This window comes from Musa acuminata, chromosome BXJ2-5 (assembly GCF_036884655.1).
Source record: "Musa acuminata AAA Group cultivar baxijiao chromosome BXJ2-5, Cavendish_Baxijiao_AAA, whole genome shotgun sequence".
Taxonomy (NCBI): domain Eukaryota; kingdom Viridiplantae; phylum Streptophyta; class Magnoliopsida; order Zingiberales; family Musaceae; genus Musa; species Musa acuminata.
In genome coordinates, this window is record NC_088342.1 from 21,764,587 (window position 1) to 21,783,335 (window position 18,749).

The following is an 18,749-nucleotide window of genomic DNA, read 5'->3' on the forward strand; positions in this document are numbered from 1 at the left end:
GATGCTCTGCCGGCCCCTTTGACTTCACCTAGACGTGGGTGGATGGAGCTCCCAGACGTGGGAGACTTTTGTCAGGTGGTCATTCAGAAATGGATGAATCACATTCTGACTGAGATCCCACTACACCCTCTATATGTTTGATATGACATCCAGAGTTTTTGTGAGTTATTTCTGTTCGTGCTCTGGATAGTTATGATATGATTGCAACGTCAAGGACGACGTTTGAGCTTCTGTACGACATATGAGTTTGATATGCTCTGAAATGCTTCATTCACTGTTGATTTTGCTTCGTAATGTTCCATATGTCGTTGATGTGATTTGGAACATTTTAAATGCCATTGATAAGCTCCGATATGTTTCCTTTGTTTCTGATATGCTCCAATTACTCTATGCCCCATCTGTCAGGAACCAAATATGTATGATTAAAAAGGACAACTATGATTTCTGCTCCTAATGATATTAAGTATACGAAATCGTATATTCTGCTTTGTGTTTGAAAACTGCATCTCTTTGGAAATTGTACTATTTTGATATGGATATGTTAGTCACTTGCTGAGCTCTTTATGCTCACCCCATTTGTTGATAAATTTTTCAGGATAGCGTATCGCTTGCTTAAATGTTAAGAATGGGCTGAGACAGTGGAGAGTTTAGAAGACGTTGGGCAGAACTTTTGTTAGCATATATGTAGTTGTGTATAAGTTACTCTGCATATTATGAAATGTGACGATGAATTCTGGACCTGTGGATTTTGTGTAAGATAAAGGATCCCTTGTGTATAGGATTTTGGAATGTTAAATTAAATTTGTGTAATGATATGAACTTATGGTAAATCGATGATTCTGGTGACTGCATAGATTTCCCCACTTGTGGATTTATATTGTGATTTTTATTTGGTGAGTTGAGTTCAGATTGCATGAATTATCGAGTGATGTATGCTATGTTTATGAATTGCACAGGGTTATGAATTGATAGATTATAGAGGTGAAATTTGATCTGAATGTTTTCTTAGTGACCTCAAACGTGTGTTTGGATCCTGGGTTAGTTGAGACAAAAAAAAATTTTAAATATCATGGATATTTTTAGGGGTGTGACAACGTCATTGGTTGGCGCTTCGTCCGATTCTTCGGCGCATCGTCCTCTCTTGCGGCTTGTTGCCCAATCGGCGGTTGACCTCCACAACGCCGATATCCTTGGCGCAATTCCGCTCTTGGCCCGATGCCCGACGCCCGAAGCCTTCTGCCATCCAATATCCTGACGTGATCTCCTCCGACGCAACGTCAATTCCTCCTGCGTTAATTGTCTAATCCTGATCGAGTAGTCCTGTATCACTCAAAATGTAGTCAAACATTTAAACACAATCAATTAGTTTCATCATCAAAATCCGAGATTCAACAGTAGGCTCTATGACCAACCCCAACTATCCATGCATGAGAGTGGACTTCCCTAGATGGGAAGAAGGAGACCCGATTGGTTGGATTTCGCACGCGGAGCGATATTTTCGGTACCACAAAACCGCGGATGTATCTATGGTGAAAATTGCAGCTATACATCTTGAAGGGGATGCTATTCAGTGGTTTGACTGGTTTGAACATACTTATGGAGTCCTTTCATGGCGACAATTCAAAGAAGAACTGCTGATTCGCTTCAGACCAACCGATTACGAGAATATTGACGAACAACTAGCAAAGATCCGACAAACCTCCACCATTCAGGAGTACCAAACCAGGTTTGAAAGGTTATCTAATCAAAATCATGATTAGTCTCAAAAACAACTATTAAGGACCTTCATTGAGGGCTTGAAGCCGGAGATCCGAGGAGAAGTTAAAGCGCGACAACCGTACACGCTTATGGCAGCCATCTCTTTTGCACGACATCAAGAGGAGCAATTGAACCATGAAGCTCGGAGGACTAGGGTCACTCCTCAACTAGTAATATTGAAGCCCTCAGCCCCCCCTACTGTCGACCAAGTCCCTGCACCAAAGAGGTTAACAGGAGAAGAGCTTCGGGAGCGATATGCGAAGGGGTTATGTTGGCATTGTGACGAGCCGTGGAGCCGTGAGCATCGCTGTAGTAAAGGGGGACTTCTTATGATTGAACTGATAGAAGAAGAGGTCATTGAACATCCAAAAAAGAGCCTTGAACATGAAGAAGAAGATGCAGAAGAAGAGCCACAACCGACCGAAGTTACGGTACATACACTAGCTAGCTACTCAAACCCGTAAACGATGAAAATTGGAGGCCTTCTCAAACAACAACCAATCACTGTTCTCATCGACACGGGCAGTACTACTAACTTCCTAAATAGTAAGCTTGCTGTTCGGATATCATTACCTATCGAGAATCGCTGCAGGTTTGATGTTAAGGTCACCGACGGACGGATTTTGAATTGTGATCATAAGCGCTTGCAGGAGAAACTATTGCTACAGGACCAAGAGATAATTGCAGATTTCTTCCTTCTCCCTCTTAACAATCATGAGGCCATGCTCAGAATTAAATGGTTGACGACATTAGGTGATATTTCTTGGAATTTTATGAAACTAATTATGAAATTTTACAGTAAGGAGAAACAGGTGACATTGCACGGGAAACGTGGGGGCGACATAACAACGATTTGCACACAACAAATGGAGAATGTTTTGCATAAAGCATGCAGCGGCTTTTTGGTACAACTTGAGCAGCAAACTAAGGGAGAGCCAACAGAATTTGAAGATCCAAATCTACTTCCTTTGCTTGCTGAATTTTCAAATATATTTGACGAACCGCGCAACCTACCTCTTACCTGTCGGCATGATCATTGTATAATGATTCTTCCAGGCAAATCTTCAGCAAATGCTCAGCCATATCAGTATCCACATCTCCAGAAGGATGAAATAGAAAGGATTATAAAAGAGATGCTCGAAACTGGAGTTATTCGGCCATGTTGCAACCTCTACTCTTCGCCGGTGCTACTTGTACGCAAGAAGGACGGAACAAGGCGAATATGTGTTGATTACCGAGCTCTCAATGGCATAATCATCAAGGACAAATACTTTATTCCAATAGTAGATGAATTGCTAGATGAAAGGGAGCACAAATCTTTACAAAGCTGGACCTTTGATCCGGGTATCATCAAATACGAGCATGCGAAGAAGACATATAGAAAACCACCTTTTGAACACACAACAACCACGAATTTTTGCTTTCTTCAACAAAAGGTGGAATATCTTGGGCATATCATATCAGAGGAAGGTGTGACAGTGGACCCCTTCAAAATTGGAGCAATGCAAAACTGGCCGACCTCGAGAAACATAAAATTGCTACATGGCTTTCTGGGTTTAACAGGCTACTACCGCAAGTTCGTGAAAAACTATGGAAAGATCAGTGCACCACTTACTTCCTTACTAGAAAAAGATGTCTTCCAATGGTTGGACAGAGCCTCCACTGCCTTCGACAAACTTAAGGCAGCCATGACGACGACGCCGGTGCTAACACTACCAGATTTCAACCGACCCTTCATTATTGAGGCCTACACATCTAGAGTCAGAATTGGAGCCATTCTCATGCAAGATGGTCGACCACTCGCATACACTAGCAAGGCATTATCTCCCTCCGATCAAAATATGTCAACATATGATAAGGAGATGCTCGCCATTGTGCGCGCAGCAATGAGGTGGAGATTGTACTTGATCAGGCGATACTTTCAAATCAAGACCGACCATAAAAGCCTAAAATATCTCTTGGAGCAGAAGATATCTTCCCCCGAGCAGCAAAAATGGGTAATAAAACTTCTTGGATTTGATTTTGAAATAACTTACAAAAAGGGGAAAGAGAATGTTCTTGTAGATGCGCTTTCGCAGCTACCCGAGCAAGTTGAAGTTTCGACCGTTTCACTTCCGACCAGCGACTTCCTTGAGGATATTAAGATGGAATGGCAGGAAGATTCAGATACTAGTAAGATTATAAAAAAATTGGAGGAAGCACCAAGCCCCATGGCTCATTACAATTGGGACTCAAAAGAATTACACTATAAGGGACGCATTGTGCTTGTGACAAATTCTACTTGCATCTTCAATAGCAGATTTTGGACAAAGTTATTCTATATGCAGGGTACTAAATTGAAAAGGAGTACGACATATCACCCACAAACCAACAGCCAACCGGAAGTTTTAAACAAGTTCTTGGAGACAGCCCAAAGCCACCCACCAAATATGACTACCCAAAGAGAACTACAGACCCAGCCAAGTGCCATTATTGATCGACGGATCGTGACTCGACGACGACGACCCACTAATGAAGTGCTAATACAGTGGGCGAACCTACCAAAAGAAGATGCCACTTGGGAGAACTATGACGACTTAAAGATCAAATTCCCAGATTTCATGAATCATCAGCCTCGAGGACAAGACTGATTTGAAGAGGGTCTGTTAGGACTCTAGCTTGGAGAGTCCTAATTGAGAGGGACATTCATGTAAAAATGTTAGGACTCTAGCTAGGAGAGTCCTAATTGAGAGGGACATTCTGTTAGGACTCTAGCTAGGAGAGTCCTAATTATGAGGGGCATTCATGTAGGAGGTTTTTTCTTAGAGAAGAATTAGGAGTTGTAAGGGAATAGGAGTCTTGAGTAGGAGTCCTATTAGGAGTTGGTTAGAAGTAAGTGTCTTAAGTAGGAGTCCTATTAGGAGTTAGGGTTTAGAAGCCCTATAAATAGCCATGTATTCCTTCTCTTTTCATAAGCAATAGATGAATCTTTTCTATAGCCTTTGAGTAGTAACTTGGAGGGAGGAACCCCTATAGAGTTCCAAGGAGGCCGATCCCCTAAAGAGATCAACCCCAAGTTTAGAATCTGCAAGGGTTCTAACATAAAGCTCCAACCAGCATCACTCCAATTCTTCAGGAACAAAGTCCACAAAGGATTGGTGCGTAAGTATAAAGGGCCCTTCCCAATTATCAATAGGGTAGGCAATGTTTCTTACAAGTTGCAGCTGCCGGCGTGGTTCAAAATTCACAACGTTCTTCACGCCAGCAAACTAAAAGCCTACCATTCGGATCCGCAAGATGCTTCCCGAAGTGTTCCAACTCGGCTACCTCCCATCACAGCCTCCTACGAGAAGCGAGTGGAAACCATTCTGGTAGATCACAAGATAAAGCTACCCAACGGAGTGGAGTAGACAGAGTACTTGGTGAAGTGGCGAAAGCTTCCCCGAACTGAAGCCAGTTGGGAGCCTGAAGATGCCCTGCGACATGAAGAAGATGTCATCAACAACTACCAACAAGCGTCGACGAGGGCGTCGACAGTTTAAGTGGGGGAGAATGTCACGAACGGTCATCGCGCACCCGCAACAACTCCATTCAACGAACCATTCGTCGCTCACACCTACATGTACAACTGCTTGATAGCATGTTTTCTCATGGTTTTGGGTCATTTTGCTTGTAAATATGTAAGTTCGAACAAGCTGCAGCGTTGCAATGCGACCGCTCACCGAACCGAGCAAAACAGCCCCAAAACAGCTCCGTTTTCGCGTGCCACGGGAGGTGATCGAAGAGCTGCCTCCGCTCACCAAAATGTCAGCCATCTCAGACCCCAAGAACCCCCTGGGTGGCACAGGGCTGGATGGGGCTTCGGTTATATACCGGGCGTTGAACTCTCTTTCGCAAGTTCGCACATGACCTTTACGGGAACTTGGTTTTGCGCTCGGGACCAGGTGAGCGGCTGTTTGTGGGCTTGCAGCTGTTCGTTCAACCTTGAAAGCCTTGTTTTTCTCCCTCTCCCTCTTTTCTCTTGTGCACACAAGGTGTTCGTCAAATTGCTTGTAAAGCTTCCCTTTTCGTGAGACTTCGGGACTTGTCCGTTGCTCATTCTTTCGAACTAACTTCTTTCTCTTTTACAAGTCCTTCGGGACCTACGAGAGGTTACAAAGTGGGCTGATCCTTGCGGAGCAAGATCGCAAGGGCGAAGCGCGACTTAGGCAAAGCAAGCTAAGTTCGCGTCTTTGCCACAAGGGTGACTCGCGACTTAGGCAACGCAAGCTAAGTTCGCGTCTTTGGCCGCAAGGGTGCCTCATGCCTTAGGCAATTCCAGCTAAGGTCATGACAGTTCGTCGGATGTTCTGTCGGAACCAACCGAGAAGTCCAAGAGCTTGCTAAAGAAGCTCATCAGAACTCACCAAGAAGATCGCCATGAAGTCCAGGAGCTTGCCGGGAAGTTCCTTGAACATTACCGAGAGATCGTCGGAAGATCGCCAGAAGCTCGCCGGAAGAAACTAAATTTACATACTAGAATTTTTGAGCTTAGGAAATGTTTTAGAATTCATAGTTAGTACATAATTGGGATTGGAATTGGACCAACCCAATTAGGGACCAGTTGGGCCCATGTAAGAATTGTGTTTGCCCAATGAATAGGCCCAAACAATGCCCCAAGAGGTGACATCGTCGTGGCACAATCTCTGAGACTGTGTCAAGCGGTGGTACTACCAGTCTGGGTAGTGGAACCACCCTTGGCAGGGTGCCAGGTGTTGAATCTCGAATTTTGATGATGAAACCAATTGATAGTGTTTATGATTTAATCTATGTTTTGAGTGATGTAAGATGCTTTAATTAGGATGAGACAATTAAAGTAGGAAGAATCATATTGTGCCAGAGGAAAACATCTCAAAAGATTGGACGTCGAGCCGGTGGATCGGTCGACGTATCGACAGAAGGCTTTGGGCCATGGATTTGGGCATCGAGCCAAGAAGAGAGAATATTGCGCCAAGGATATCAGAGTTGTGGAGTCAACTGGTTGATTGGGCAATAGGCCGCAAGAGAGGACGATGCGCCGAAAAATCGGATGAAGCGTCGAGGGACCAATGACATACCGGACAACATGATTAATGCTTAGTATTAATTGTCTAGATCAAAGTATGTTTTCACATGTGCAGGATTAACTATGATAGCAAGACATGAAGTAAAATGAAGTCCCCGAGTGAAGGACGCGACTTCGTTGGGAGTTCGAGAGTTCATCGGAAGTCCGGATATTCGTTGGAAGTTCTGTAGGAACCAGCCGAGAAGTCTCAGAGCTTGCCAGAGAAGCTCGTCAAAACTTGCCAAGAAGATCATCATGAAGTTTAGGAGCTTGCAGGGAGTCTGTCAGAACATTGCCGAGAGATCGTCGGAAGATCGCTGGAAGATCGCTGGAAGCTCACCGGAAGAATAGACTTACGGATTTGTTTAGCTCAGATTATGTCTTAGATTTTGTAGTTAGCATATAATTGGGTTTGAATTTAGGCCAACCCAATTAGGGGCCAGCTAAGTCTATGTAAAGACTGTGTTGGGCCCAATGAGAAGCCCAAACAATGCCCCAAGAAGCCTCGCCTTCGGGGCACAGTCTTCTAGACTATGTCAGGCGATGGTACCGCCAGTCTGGGCAGTTGTACTGCCCCTGGCAAGGTGCCAGGTGGTGGCACCACCAGTTTGGGTGGTGGTACCGCCTAGCACAACCTCACAAGCAGTGGTACCGCCTAGTGTTAGATTGACACTAGCGGTGGTACCGCCCAGCGCAGCCAGTGGTACCGCCCATGCTCGGGAAACCCGAGATGATAAGTTTTTAGGCTCTAAGTTTGAATCAACTTAAAGCCTATAAATACCCCTCTCATCCCTGGTTAAAGAACACAAGCACAGAGAGTTTAAAAGTAATGAAACGCTACAGTAATCTCTTTAGAAATTCCCTCCTCTACTCTAAGTTTAGAATTCTGTAAGAGTAGTGTGAGTGCTTGTAAGGGTTATCTCTTAAACCCATGAAAAGGAAAAGAGGGGTGTAAGAAGGAGGTTGATCTTCGCCTATAAAGGAAGATCGATAGTGGATGCCGGTGGCCTCGACGGAAGAGGAATCGGCAGAGTGGATGTAGGTCATGACCACCGAACCACTATAAAATTAGCGTGTTCTTTGGTTTACATTTACTTCCTGCCATTTACATACTGCAAACTGAATCTTTACTTGCCTACTGCATTCACTTCATAAACGTATGCTTTTAAAGCTAACTTTCCGAAATCAGTTTTCATCGGAATCGATTTTATCATACGAAAGTTTTTGAAGATGTGATTTTACCACTACACTAATTCAGCCCCCCCTTTTAGTACCGACCCCTGATCCTAACAATTGGTATCAGAGCCTCGTAATTTCTTAGTTGGTTTAACATCCAAGAGAAATGACTTTTTACGGTTTTCAAGAGGGTCACTCTCTCATTCGTCCTCCCTTTTTCAATGGGATGGACTACACATATTGGAAAACTCGAATGAGTGTTTTCTGGCTTTCTTTGGATTTGAACTTATGGCACATAGTTGAAAATGGATTTGAAATGTCTTCTCTTCCAATAAACAATTGGAATGATTTGGAGAAGAAGATATTTTCTCTAAATGCAAAGGCTATGAATGCCTTATTTTGCACCTTAGACAAAAAAGAGCTTAATTGGGTTTCTTTGTGCGAAACGGCTTTCGATATTTGGCATATTCTAGAAATCACACACGAAGGCATGAATAGAGTTAAAGATTCTAAAGTAAATTTTTTAATACATGATTTTGAACTTTTTTGAATGAAACCAAGCGAAACCATTGGAGACATGAACACCCATTTTACGGATATCGTCAATGGTTTAAAAGCTTTTGGTAAAAGTTTTTCGAATCTTGAACTTGTGAATAAAGTTTTGCACTCACTTTCTAAAACTTGGGATTCAAAATTAATCGCTATTCAAGAATAAAAAAATTTAAATACTTTTTTTATCGAAGAACTTATCGGGTCTTTGATGACCTATGAAATGACGTGCAATGCATATAAAGAACTTGAGAACCACCTTCCAAAGGACAGGAATGATTTCAAACTAAGAACAATCGAAGACCACTCGAGCATAAGCTCAAGTGATGGCGAACTTGAACTCACTATGAAATTTAAAAAGTTTATAAAACAAAAATTAAAGAACAAAAACAACGTAACTACTTGCTTTAAACGCAAGAAGAAGAATACAAATTGGGACGAATCAAGCTCCTCCGAAGACGAGAAAATCAACAAAGGCGAGGTGGCAAACTATGCCTTAACATCTTTCAACGATGAGGTAATCGAAACCCACTTAATTTATTTCGAAATTACATGATGTTTTTTCATGAGTTATTTTTAATTTAGTTTAGAATTAGTTTTCTTAAAAATTGTATGTTTAATAATGAAAATATAAAAAATTAGGAATCATGCTTATCATTCTAGTAATTTTAAAAATAACCATGAAAATTATGTTTATGATAAACAAAATGATTTTGATTAAAAATGCCTTATGAAATCATGCTTGATGTTTTAATAATGTAATAATGTAATGAAATGATAGATATAAATCTAATGCTTGTACACCTAACAAGATTAGTTTAAGAAGCATTAATGTGTATCTTGATGATTTTATGATTTTCATTGAAAATGATTTATGTTTAATGAAATCATGCTTGATGATTTTATACTATGCATGAGACTTTGAAGTTATTCATGATGAAATGGTGCTTTTTCAATTATAAACTATGATGTATGGTTTTCATAAGAAAAACTTGAGCATGTTTATATAAAATCAATCAGTTAAAATGAAACACATAAAAATATGGGGAATACATTTTCCATCTCTATTGATTTTTTGATAAAAGATTAATGAATTCATGTATATTATGCTTTTGTGAATCTTTTGAAAATGATTTTAATTTGATGAGTTGAATTTGAATGAGTTTATCTTGATTTTTTGAGATTTATAACTTGAATTTTTTTCAATAAATCAAGATCTTGGTTTTTGATCTCCTATGCTTCCTTTTGTCATTTACTAAAGAGGAAAATTATCCAAATGAATCATGAATGTTCTTTCGGTATTCATGAATTAGTTATAACTTGAAAATCTTTTATGAATCAAGATTTTTCATGATCCCCTAAGAATTCTTTTCGTCATTTTATTTAAGAGGAGATTTGTTAAAATGAATCATGGTGTCTCTTGATTTCATGAAATTATAACCTGAGAATATTTTTTATAAATCAAGATTGTTTACTATGATTCTTTCTTTTTGTTATTTAAGTTATTCAAAAAGAATCATAATATGTCTTTTGATTTTCATAATTTGTCTTCATTATTTGTGTATCTCATCACCAAAATTCTCTTAATACTTTTCATGTGATGATATGAAATTATGCATGAAATACTATTATTTTGCATACAAATGAGAAGTTATGATCATGCATGATAGGATGTAGTTTGACATTTAGATACCATCATGATTTGAAGTACTATGATTTGTTGCTAAAATGATGATATGAATGCATGAGATACTCATGAGAGTGTTTTGATGCTTAAAAAATTTTATGTCTTAGTATCATGTATGATATGCTCATAATGATGCTTGATTTATTTTTTGATATCATGCATGAAAAAGGAAAGTAAGGTTTTAAAATTGTGCATGTTTTAATTTGAATATATAATGATGCACAAATAAGATTGATACTTATCTTTGTCATGATTTAGAAATTATTGAAAAGGGAAAAGAATTACAACATTGTATTCTTCCCTTCTTTTTGACAATGACAAAAGGGGAGCAAAACATGCTAGAAAGCAAATTAGCTAGCTTGCACAAGTCAAGAAAATGCAAAAACATGCTTACCTTCTTGCACATCTAAAGAGAAGATGCAAACGTAACACTTGCCAAATTGTTTGCTTGCTTCATGTAAAACATTGTATCTTGCTAGCATGCATGTTGTAAAATAATGTAAAATTTTGCTAGCTTGCACTTTGCAAAAGAAGCAAAAATGACACTTCTCAAAAGAGAAGAAAGAGCTTGCTGTCTTGAACATCACTAGCTTGCCTATCTCAAAAGGCAAAACTCGCAACTTGCACATTGCTAAAGGAAGCAAGAATGGCTAGCTTGTACACTTCAACAAGAAAGCTATCTTGCATGATGGAAATTTTTTTTTTTGCTAGCTTGTATGTTGTAGAACTTGCTATCTTACTACCTTGCATATTCAAAATTAATAGCTTGCACTTCTCAAAAGAGAAGAAAGAGTCACTTTCTTGAACTTCTTAAAATTTGCTAGCTTGCATGTGTTGAATCTCATATTTTGATGATGAAACCAATTGATAATTGTGTTTATGTTTTAATCTAAGTTTTAAGTGATGCAGGATGCTTCGATCAGGATGAGACAATTAAAGCAAGAAAAATCATGTTGGGCCGGAGGAACATTTCAAAAGATTGGACGTCGGGCCGGTGGATCGGTCGACGTATCGATAGAAGGCTTCGGGCCATTGATTCGGGCATTGGGCCAAGAAGAGCGGGTATTGCGCCAAGGATATCAGAGTTGCAGAGTCAATTGGCCGATTGGGCAATAGGCCGTAGGAGAGGATGATGCGCCAAAGAATCGGACGAAGCGTCGAGGGACCAATAATATGTCGGACAACTTGATTAATGCTTAGTATTAATTGTCTAAATTGAAGTTTGTTTTACATGTATAGGATTAACTACGATGGCAGTAAGACATGCAACAGGTGTTGCGCTAGAGTGAAGGCCGAGATCACGTTGGGAGTTCGAGAGTTCGACGTAAGTCCGGACGGTCGTCGGAGGTTTTGCAGGAACAAATATGAGAAGTCCAGGAGCTTGCCAAAGATGTTAGGATCAAGAGCACTAAGAGGGGGGGGTGAATTAGTGCAGCGGAAAACTTTCGACGATTAAAACTGCGTTTATACGTTGAAATCCGATTGCGACGTAAAAGTGGTTTCATATAGATAATAACTTTGAAAGCTTATGGAAATGTATTTGAAGTAAAGTAAGTAAGGCAGTTTGCAGTTAAGATAGAAATCAGAATGTAAGCGCAAACTGAAATATGATGTTCGTACGATAAAACCGATTTCCGTCTTAACGCCGATTCGGAAAATACTTAACTAAGAAACAAATTTGTAAATGAGCAGAAGGTAGTAAGCTACTGAGGAGGTTTGTAGAAAAGACAAGATGCTCAAAGTAAATGCAAACCAAAGAAGATGAGAGTTTATAGTGGTTCGGTCAATCGTGACCTACATCCACTCCTCCTATTCCTCTTCCGTCGAGGCCACCGGCATCCACTAACGATCTTCCTTTACTAGTTGAAGATCAATCTCCTTCTTACACCCCTCTTCTCATTGTACTGGGTCTAGGAGACAACCCTTACAAGCACTCACTCTCCTCTCTTAAATAGAATTCTAACACTTAAGCTAGAGGAGGGAAATTCTAGATATTGTAGCAGCGTTTTCTCTCTTTTAATCTCTCTGTGCTTGTGTCTTCTACCTAGGGATGGGAGGGGAATTTATAGGCCCTAAACCAGTTTGAATTTGGAGCTCAAAACTGTCATCTCCCGAAATTCCGGGGTCTGGCGGTTACACCGCCTGATTGGGGCGGTTGCATCGCTTGGCAGAGCTCGAAGACTAAGCCTCTAGGCGGTGCCACCGCTTGTCAGGGGCGGTTGCACCGTTTGGCAGAGCTCGGAGATTGAGCCTCTGGGCGGTGCCACCGCCTGACAAGGGCGGTTGCACTGCCCAGTCTCGCTCGGCGATTGAGCCCTAGCGGTGCCACCGCCTATCACGGGCGGTTGCACCACCCAGTCTCGCTCAGAGACTGAGCTCAGGCGGTGCCACCGCCTGCCTGGGGTGGTTGCACCGCCCAGTCTCACTAGGAGACCCTTTCCTGGGCGGTGCCACCGCCTAGTAGGAATTCTAGTCCGAATGGGTTGATCCATTCGGCCCAATTTGGGTCTGTCAAGGGCCCAATTGCCCCCAGATTAAGTTAATGAGATCACCTCCCATTTTTAACTTAATCTACATGCTAACTATGACATTTCTTAAGACATTTACTGCAACTTGCTCCGGTGCGTCAATCGCTTCTTCCGGCGAACTTCCATCGATTATCCGATGAACCCTCGGTGATGCTCCTGTGGACTTCCGGCAAACTCCTGGACTTGCAACGATCCACTTGGCGAGTTCCAACGAGCTTCTTTGGCAAGCTCCTGGACTTCTTGGATTTGTCCCCGTCGAACCTCCGATGACCGTCCGGACTTCCGTCGAACTCTCAAACTCCCAACGTGATCATAGTCTTGACTCCGGAACAACTCCTGTTGCATGTCTTACTTCCATCGTAGTTAATCCTGCACATGTAAAACAAAACTTCGATCGAGACAATTATTCCTAAGCAATTAACCAATTTGTCCGGCATGTCATTGGTGCCTCAACGCTTCATCCAATTCTTCGGCGCATTGTCCTCTCTTGCGGCCTATTGCCCAATCGGCCAATTGACTCCGCAACTCCGATATCCTTGGCGCAATACCCGCTCTTCTTGGCCCGATGCCCAAGTCCACTTCCCGAAGCCTTCTATCGATACGTCGACCGATCCACCGGCCCGACGTCCAATCTTCTGACATGTTCCTCCGGCACAACATGATTTTTCCTGCTTTAATTGTCTCATCCTGATCAAAGCATTCTGCGTCACTCAAAACGCAGATTAAAACATAAACATATATCAAGTGGTTTCATCATCAAAATACGAGATTCAACAATCTCCCTCTTTTTGATGATGACGGAGTTAACCTTAACTCCCGGAGTTTAAACAAACTCCCCCTATCAATATGCCATATTGATAGAACCTTGCATTCAAACTAAATTCAAGTCATTGCAATATTCATCATAAATACTTGCAATACGTCATCATGAACTTATGCATAGACGTATGCATTAACATGTCATGTCATCAACATACTTCTACCCCTTTGTCATCAACAAAAATGAGAAGTACAACTAATCTTTGTGTTTGTAATATAAGTTCAACTCATTGCATGAAAAACATAATATCAAGTTTTATCATCATGTAGTTTTGAAGCTAGAAAATTTAGCAGGTGTTACATCATGCTTAGAACATTCAAGCTATCAAGTTTTAGATATGTAAGTTTTACAGCATACAAGATAGCACTTTTGGTAATGTTCAAGATAGCAAGTTCTACATCATGCAAGCTAGCAATATTATAACATTTTAGAACATGCAAGCTAGTAATTTAGAGATGTTCAAGAAAGCAACTCTTGCTTCTTAAAATACGCAAGTTTGCAAGCTAGCAAATTTTTGCTTCCTTTGCAATGTTTGAGCTCCCAATTTTGTTTCCACTACAAAGTGCAAGTTTAGCATGTTTAGCATCTTGAGATAGGCAAGATAGAACATTTTTACATTTTCTTGAGATTTCAAGCTTGCAATTATCGGTGATGTTCAAGATAGCAATTTCTTCTCTTTTGAGAAGTGTAATTTTTGCTTTCGTCTTGAATTGTGCAAGCTAGCTAATTTGCCTCTTTTGAGATAGCAATTTTTTGCTTCTATTTAGATCACAAGCTAGCAATTCTAGCAAATTTTACATCATGCAAGGTAGCAAATTTTTGTGATGTTCAAGATGTCAATTTCTTTTCCTTGCAATATTTAAGCCAGCAAATATTTGCTTCCTTTGCAAAGTGCATGTTTCTAAATTTTGTAAGATGAGCTAGCGATATTTCTCCCCCTTTGTCAATGTCAAAAAGAAGGGAAAACCCTTTGCGTCAATTTCTAAATCATGACAAAGGTGAGTAATTATTCTTATTTCAAAATTTCATAATTGAGATAAACCTTGAATTCAAATTAAGGCAATTTTAATCATGATTCACATCATATGCAATACATCATATACATCATAATAAAAGGCATAAGTATTACATGCATAATGCCAAATCATCATGTATATAAAATATAACATCATCATTACATGCATGATTTCAAATCATCATTTTATCAGAAAATGATAATTATTGATTTTTACATTATTTCAAAAGAAAATCAAAGTGTTGCATGCTTTTTTATCTAAGGGAAAAATCATAGTGTTGCATGCATCATTTCAAAACATTTTAAGCCATGCAAGCCATAAATACAAAGATATCATGTCATGAAGGATAAAATCATTTGAATACCAAAAGACAGGATTCATATAGTAAATATCTTCTTTAAATAAAATATCAAGAAAAATCATAGGAGTACAAAGAAGAGATCTTGTTTTAAAAGAAAATCAAGTAATAAATTCAAGAACTCACAAGGAAAAATCATGATTCATTTAGAAAATCTCCTTTTATGAAAATATCAAGTACAATAGTAGGAGATCGATTAATGAGAAATTTTGATTCATAATAAAATCTTATGTATCGAATGTCGAGAAATAAAAATGATGATTTATATAAAAAATATCACAAGTTATATTCAAGAGAAGAATCATCATTCATTTTCAACTCGTTCAATTTGTCAAATCAACATTTCTTAGATATGCATGATACCAAAACATGGTTTCAAATGTTTGACATATAACATGCATAAATTCAAAAATTAAAAGGAGAAGGGAATAATTTAAAGGTACAAAGATTTCAACCATCTCATAAACAAATGTAAGACCAAGTCATGAATCTAAAATTCCATAAATCAAAATGATCATCAAAGGTAATCTCATGTTATTCCAAGAAATCAATATCATGATTTTGATAAAATTCATTTCAAATTCAAATCATCAAAATCACTTTTATGGTCCACAAAATTCATAACATAGGTAGATTCATGATTTCATTGATAATATATTTTCCTCCTTTTTTTTAAGTATTTCATTTTAAGTGATTGATTTCATGTTAGCATGCTTTTTCATTTATGTTAAATAAAAACATGTATCAACGTTTAGGATCAAAAAATGAATTTCGTCATAAAATCATCAAAATCAATAGATACTCAAAAATAAATTGTTATGATCAAGAAAATCCGAAAATAAAATTTAACACTTTCATGCATTCGGACAAGGTTTTGCTATAGATTTTCAAGTTCAATCATGAAGATAAAACATGCTCATGATCATAGAAAATTTTGTATCCAAAATACATAATTTCCAACATGTTATTAAGGCATGTAATAGTGTAAAATCATCATGGCAATTAAGTGATTTGATCATTGAATCAAGAAAGTCCGAAAAATAATCTTAACAAGTTCATGCATTCGGGCATATTTTTGCCATAATTTTTCAAATACACTCATGAAAATAACACATGCTTATCATCATGTATAGCTTAAAATCTCATGCATAAAATTATCAATCAAAATATTTAATATTACATCATTATGCATTTCTTCAAATCAAACATGATTTTATTTAATCAAAATCGAGAAATAACAATGGAAATCAATGTAATACACATTATTACTTCTTAATCACATATAGCATGATATTAAACTTCTTAATATTTTCATTAAGACATCAAGCATGGTTTTAATCAAAATAGAAAATAATCAAGATACACATTTTTTTCTTCTTAAGAGAAACATACATATGATCATTAGATTTAAATCTAACATTTTATTCCATTAACATAAAACATGAAATTTTTATTATTATTTTCAAAATTATGAGCGTGATCATATTCTTGCATTTTTATTTTTTTTAATATGTAATTTTAAGAAAAAAAATTATTCTAAAAAAGAAAATACATCATGGAAAACATCAAGTAATTTCAAAATAAATTAAGGGGGTTTCGATTACCTCATCGTTGAATGTCGTTAAGGCATAGTTTGCCACCTCGCCTTTCTTGATTTTCTCCTCATCTTCGAAGGAGCTCGATTCATCCCACTTTGTGTTCTTCTTCTTGCGTTCAAAGCAAGTAGTTCTGTTCTTTTTGTTCTTCAATTCTCGTTTCATTAATTTTTTAAATTTCTTAGTGAGTAGTTCTTGTTCACCATCACTTGATCTTATGCTTGAGTGGTCTTCAAATGTTCTATGTCCCAAATCCTTCCTGTTCTTTGGAAGGTGATTTTGTTCATCATGTTCATCATGTGCATTGTGCACCATTTCATATGTCATCAACGAACCACTTAGTTCTTCAAGTGGAAAAATATTTAAATCTTTTGTTTCTTGTATTGTGGTTATTTTAGGATCCCACCTTTTTGGAAGGGATCTTAAGATCTTGCTTACGAGATCAAAATTCAAAAAAGATTTACCAAGAACTCTTAGATTATTGACGACATTCGTGAAACGGGTGTACATGTCGCCTATAGTCTCGCTTGGTTGCATTCGAAAAAGCTCAAAATCATGTAATAAAATGTTAACTTTCGAGTCTTTGACTCTACTAGTTCTCTCGTGCATGATTTCAAGTGTTCGCCAAATATCCAAAGTCGTTTCGCACATAGAAATCTGATTGAACTCATTTTTGTCCAAAGCGCAAAATAAGGCATTCTTAGCCTTTGTATTTAAAGAAAAATACTTCTTCTCCAAATCCGACAATTTGTTCATCAGTTTAGAGGGAAGTTGAAAACCGTTTTCAACAATATTCGATAAATCCAAATTCATAGAAATCATGAAAACTCTCATTCGAGTTTTCCAATAAGTGTAGTCCAATCCGTTAAACAACGGTGGACGAACAACCGAAAAGCCCTCTTGAAAGCCATGAAGAGCCATTTCTCTTGGGTGTAAATCCGAAATGAGAAATACCGGGCTCTGATACCAATTGTTACGATCAAGAGCACTAAGAGGAGGGGGGTGAATTAGTGCAGCGGAAAACTTTCGACGATTAAAACTGCGTTCGTACGTAGAAATCCGATTCCGACGTAAAAGTTGTTTCGTGCAGATAATAACTTTAAAAGCTTACGGAAATGTATTTGAAGTAAAGTAAGAAAGGTAGTTTGCAGTTAAGATAGAAATCAGAATGTAAGCGCAAATTGAAATATGATGTTCGTACGATAAAACCAATTTTCGTCTTAATGTCGATTCGGAAAATACTTAACTAAGAAACAAATTTATAAATGAGCAGAAGGCAGTAAGCTACTGAGGAGGTTTGCAAAAAAGATAAGATGCTCAAAGTAAATGCAAACCAGAGAAGACGAGAGTTTATAGTGGTTCGGTCAATCGTGACGTACATCCACTCCTCCGATTCCTCTTCCGTCGAGGCCACCGGCATCCACTAACGATCTTCCTTTACTAGGCGAAGATCAATCTCCTTCTTACACCCCTCTTCTCCTTTTACTGGGTTTAGGAGACAACCCTTACAAGCACTCACTCTCCTCTCTTAAACAGAATTCTAACACTTAAGCTAGAGGAGGGAAATTCTAGAGATTGCAACAGCGTTTTCTCTCTTTTAATCTCTCTGTGCTTTTGTCTTCTACCCAGGGATGGGAGGCAAATTTATAGGCTCCAAACTAGTTTAAATTTGGAGCTCAAATCTGTCATCTCCCGAAATTCCGGGGTCTGGCGGTTGCACCGCCTGACTGGGGCGGTTGCACCGCCTAGCAGAGCTCGGAGACTAAGCCTCTGAGCGGTGCCAACGCTTGTCAGGGGCGGTTGCACCGCTTGTCAGGGGACCGAGTCTCTAGGCGGTGCCACCGCCTGACAGGGGCGGTTACACCGCCTAGTCTCGCTCGGAGACTGAGCCCTAGCGGTGCCACCGCTTGTCAAGGGTGGTTGCACCACCCAGTCTCGCTTAGAGACTGAGCCGAGGTGGTGCCACCGCCTGCCTGGGGCGATTGCACCGCCTAGTCTCGCTGGGAGACCCTTTCCTGGGCGGTGCCACCGTCGACCTTGGTGATGCCACCGCCTAGTAGGAATTCTGGTCCGAAGGGGTTGATCCATTCTGCCCAATTTGGGTCTATCAAGGGCCCAATTGCCCCCAGATTAAGTTAATGGGATCACCTCTCATTCCTAACTTAATCTACATGCTAACTACGACATTTCTTAAGACATT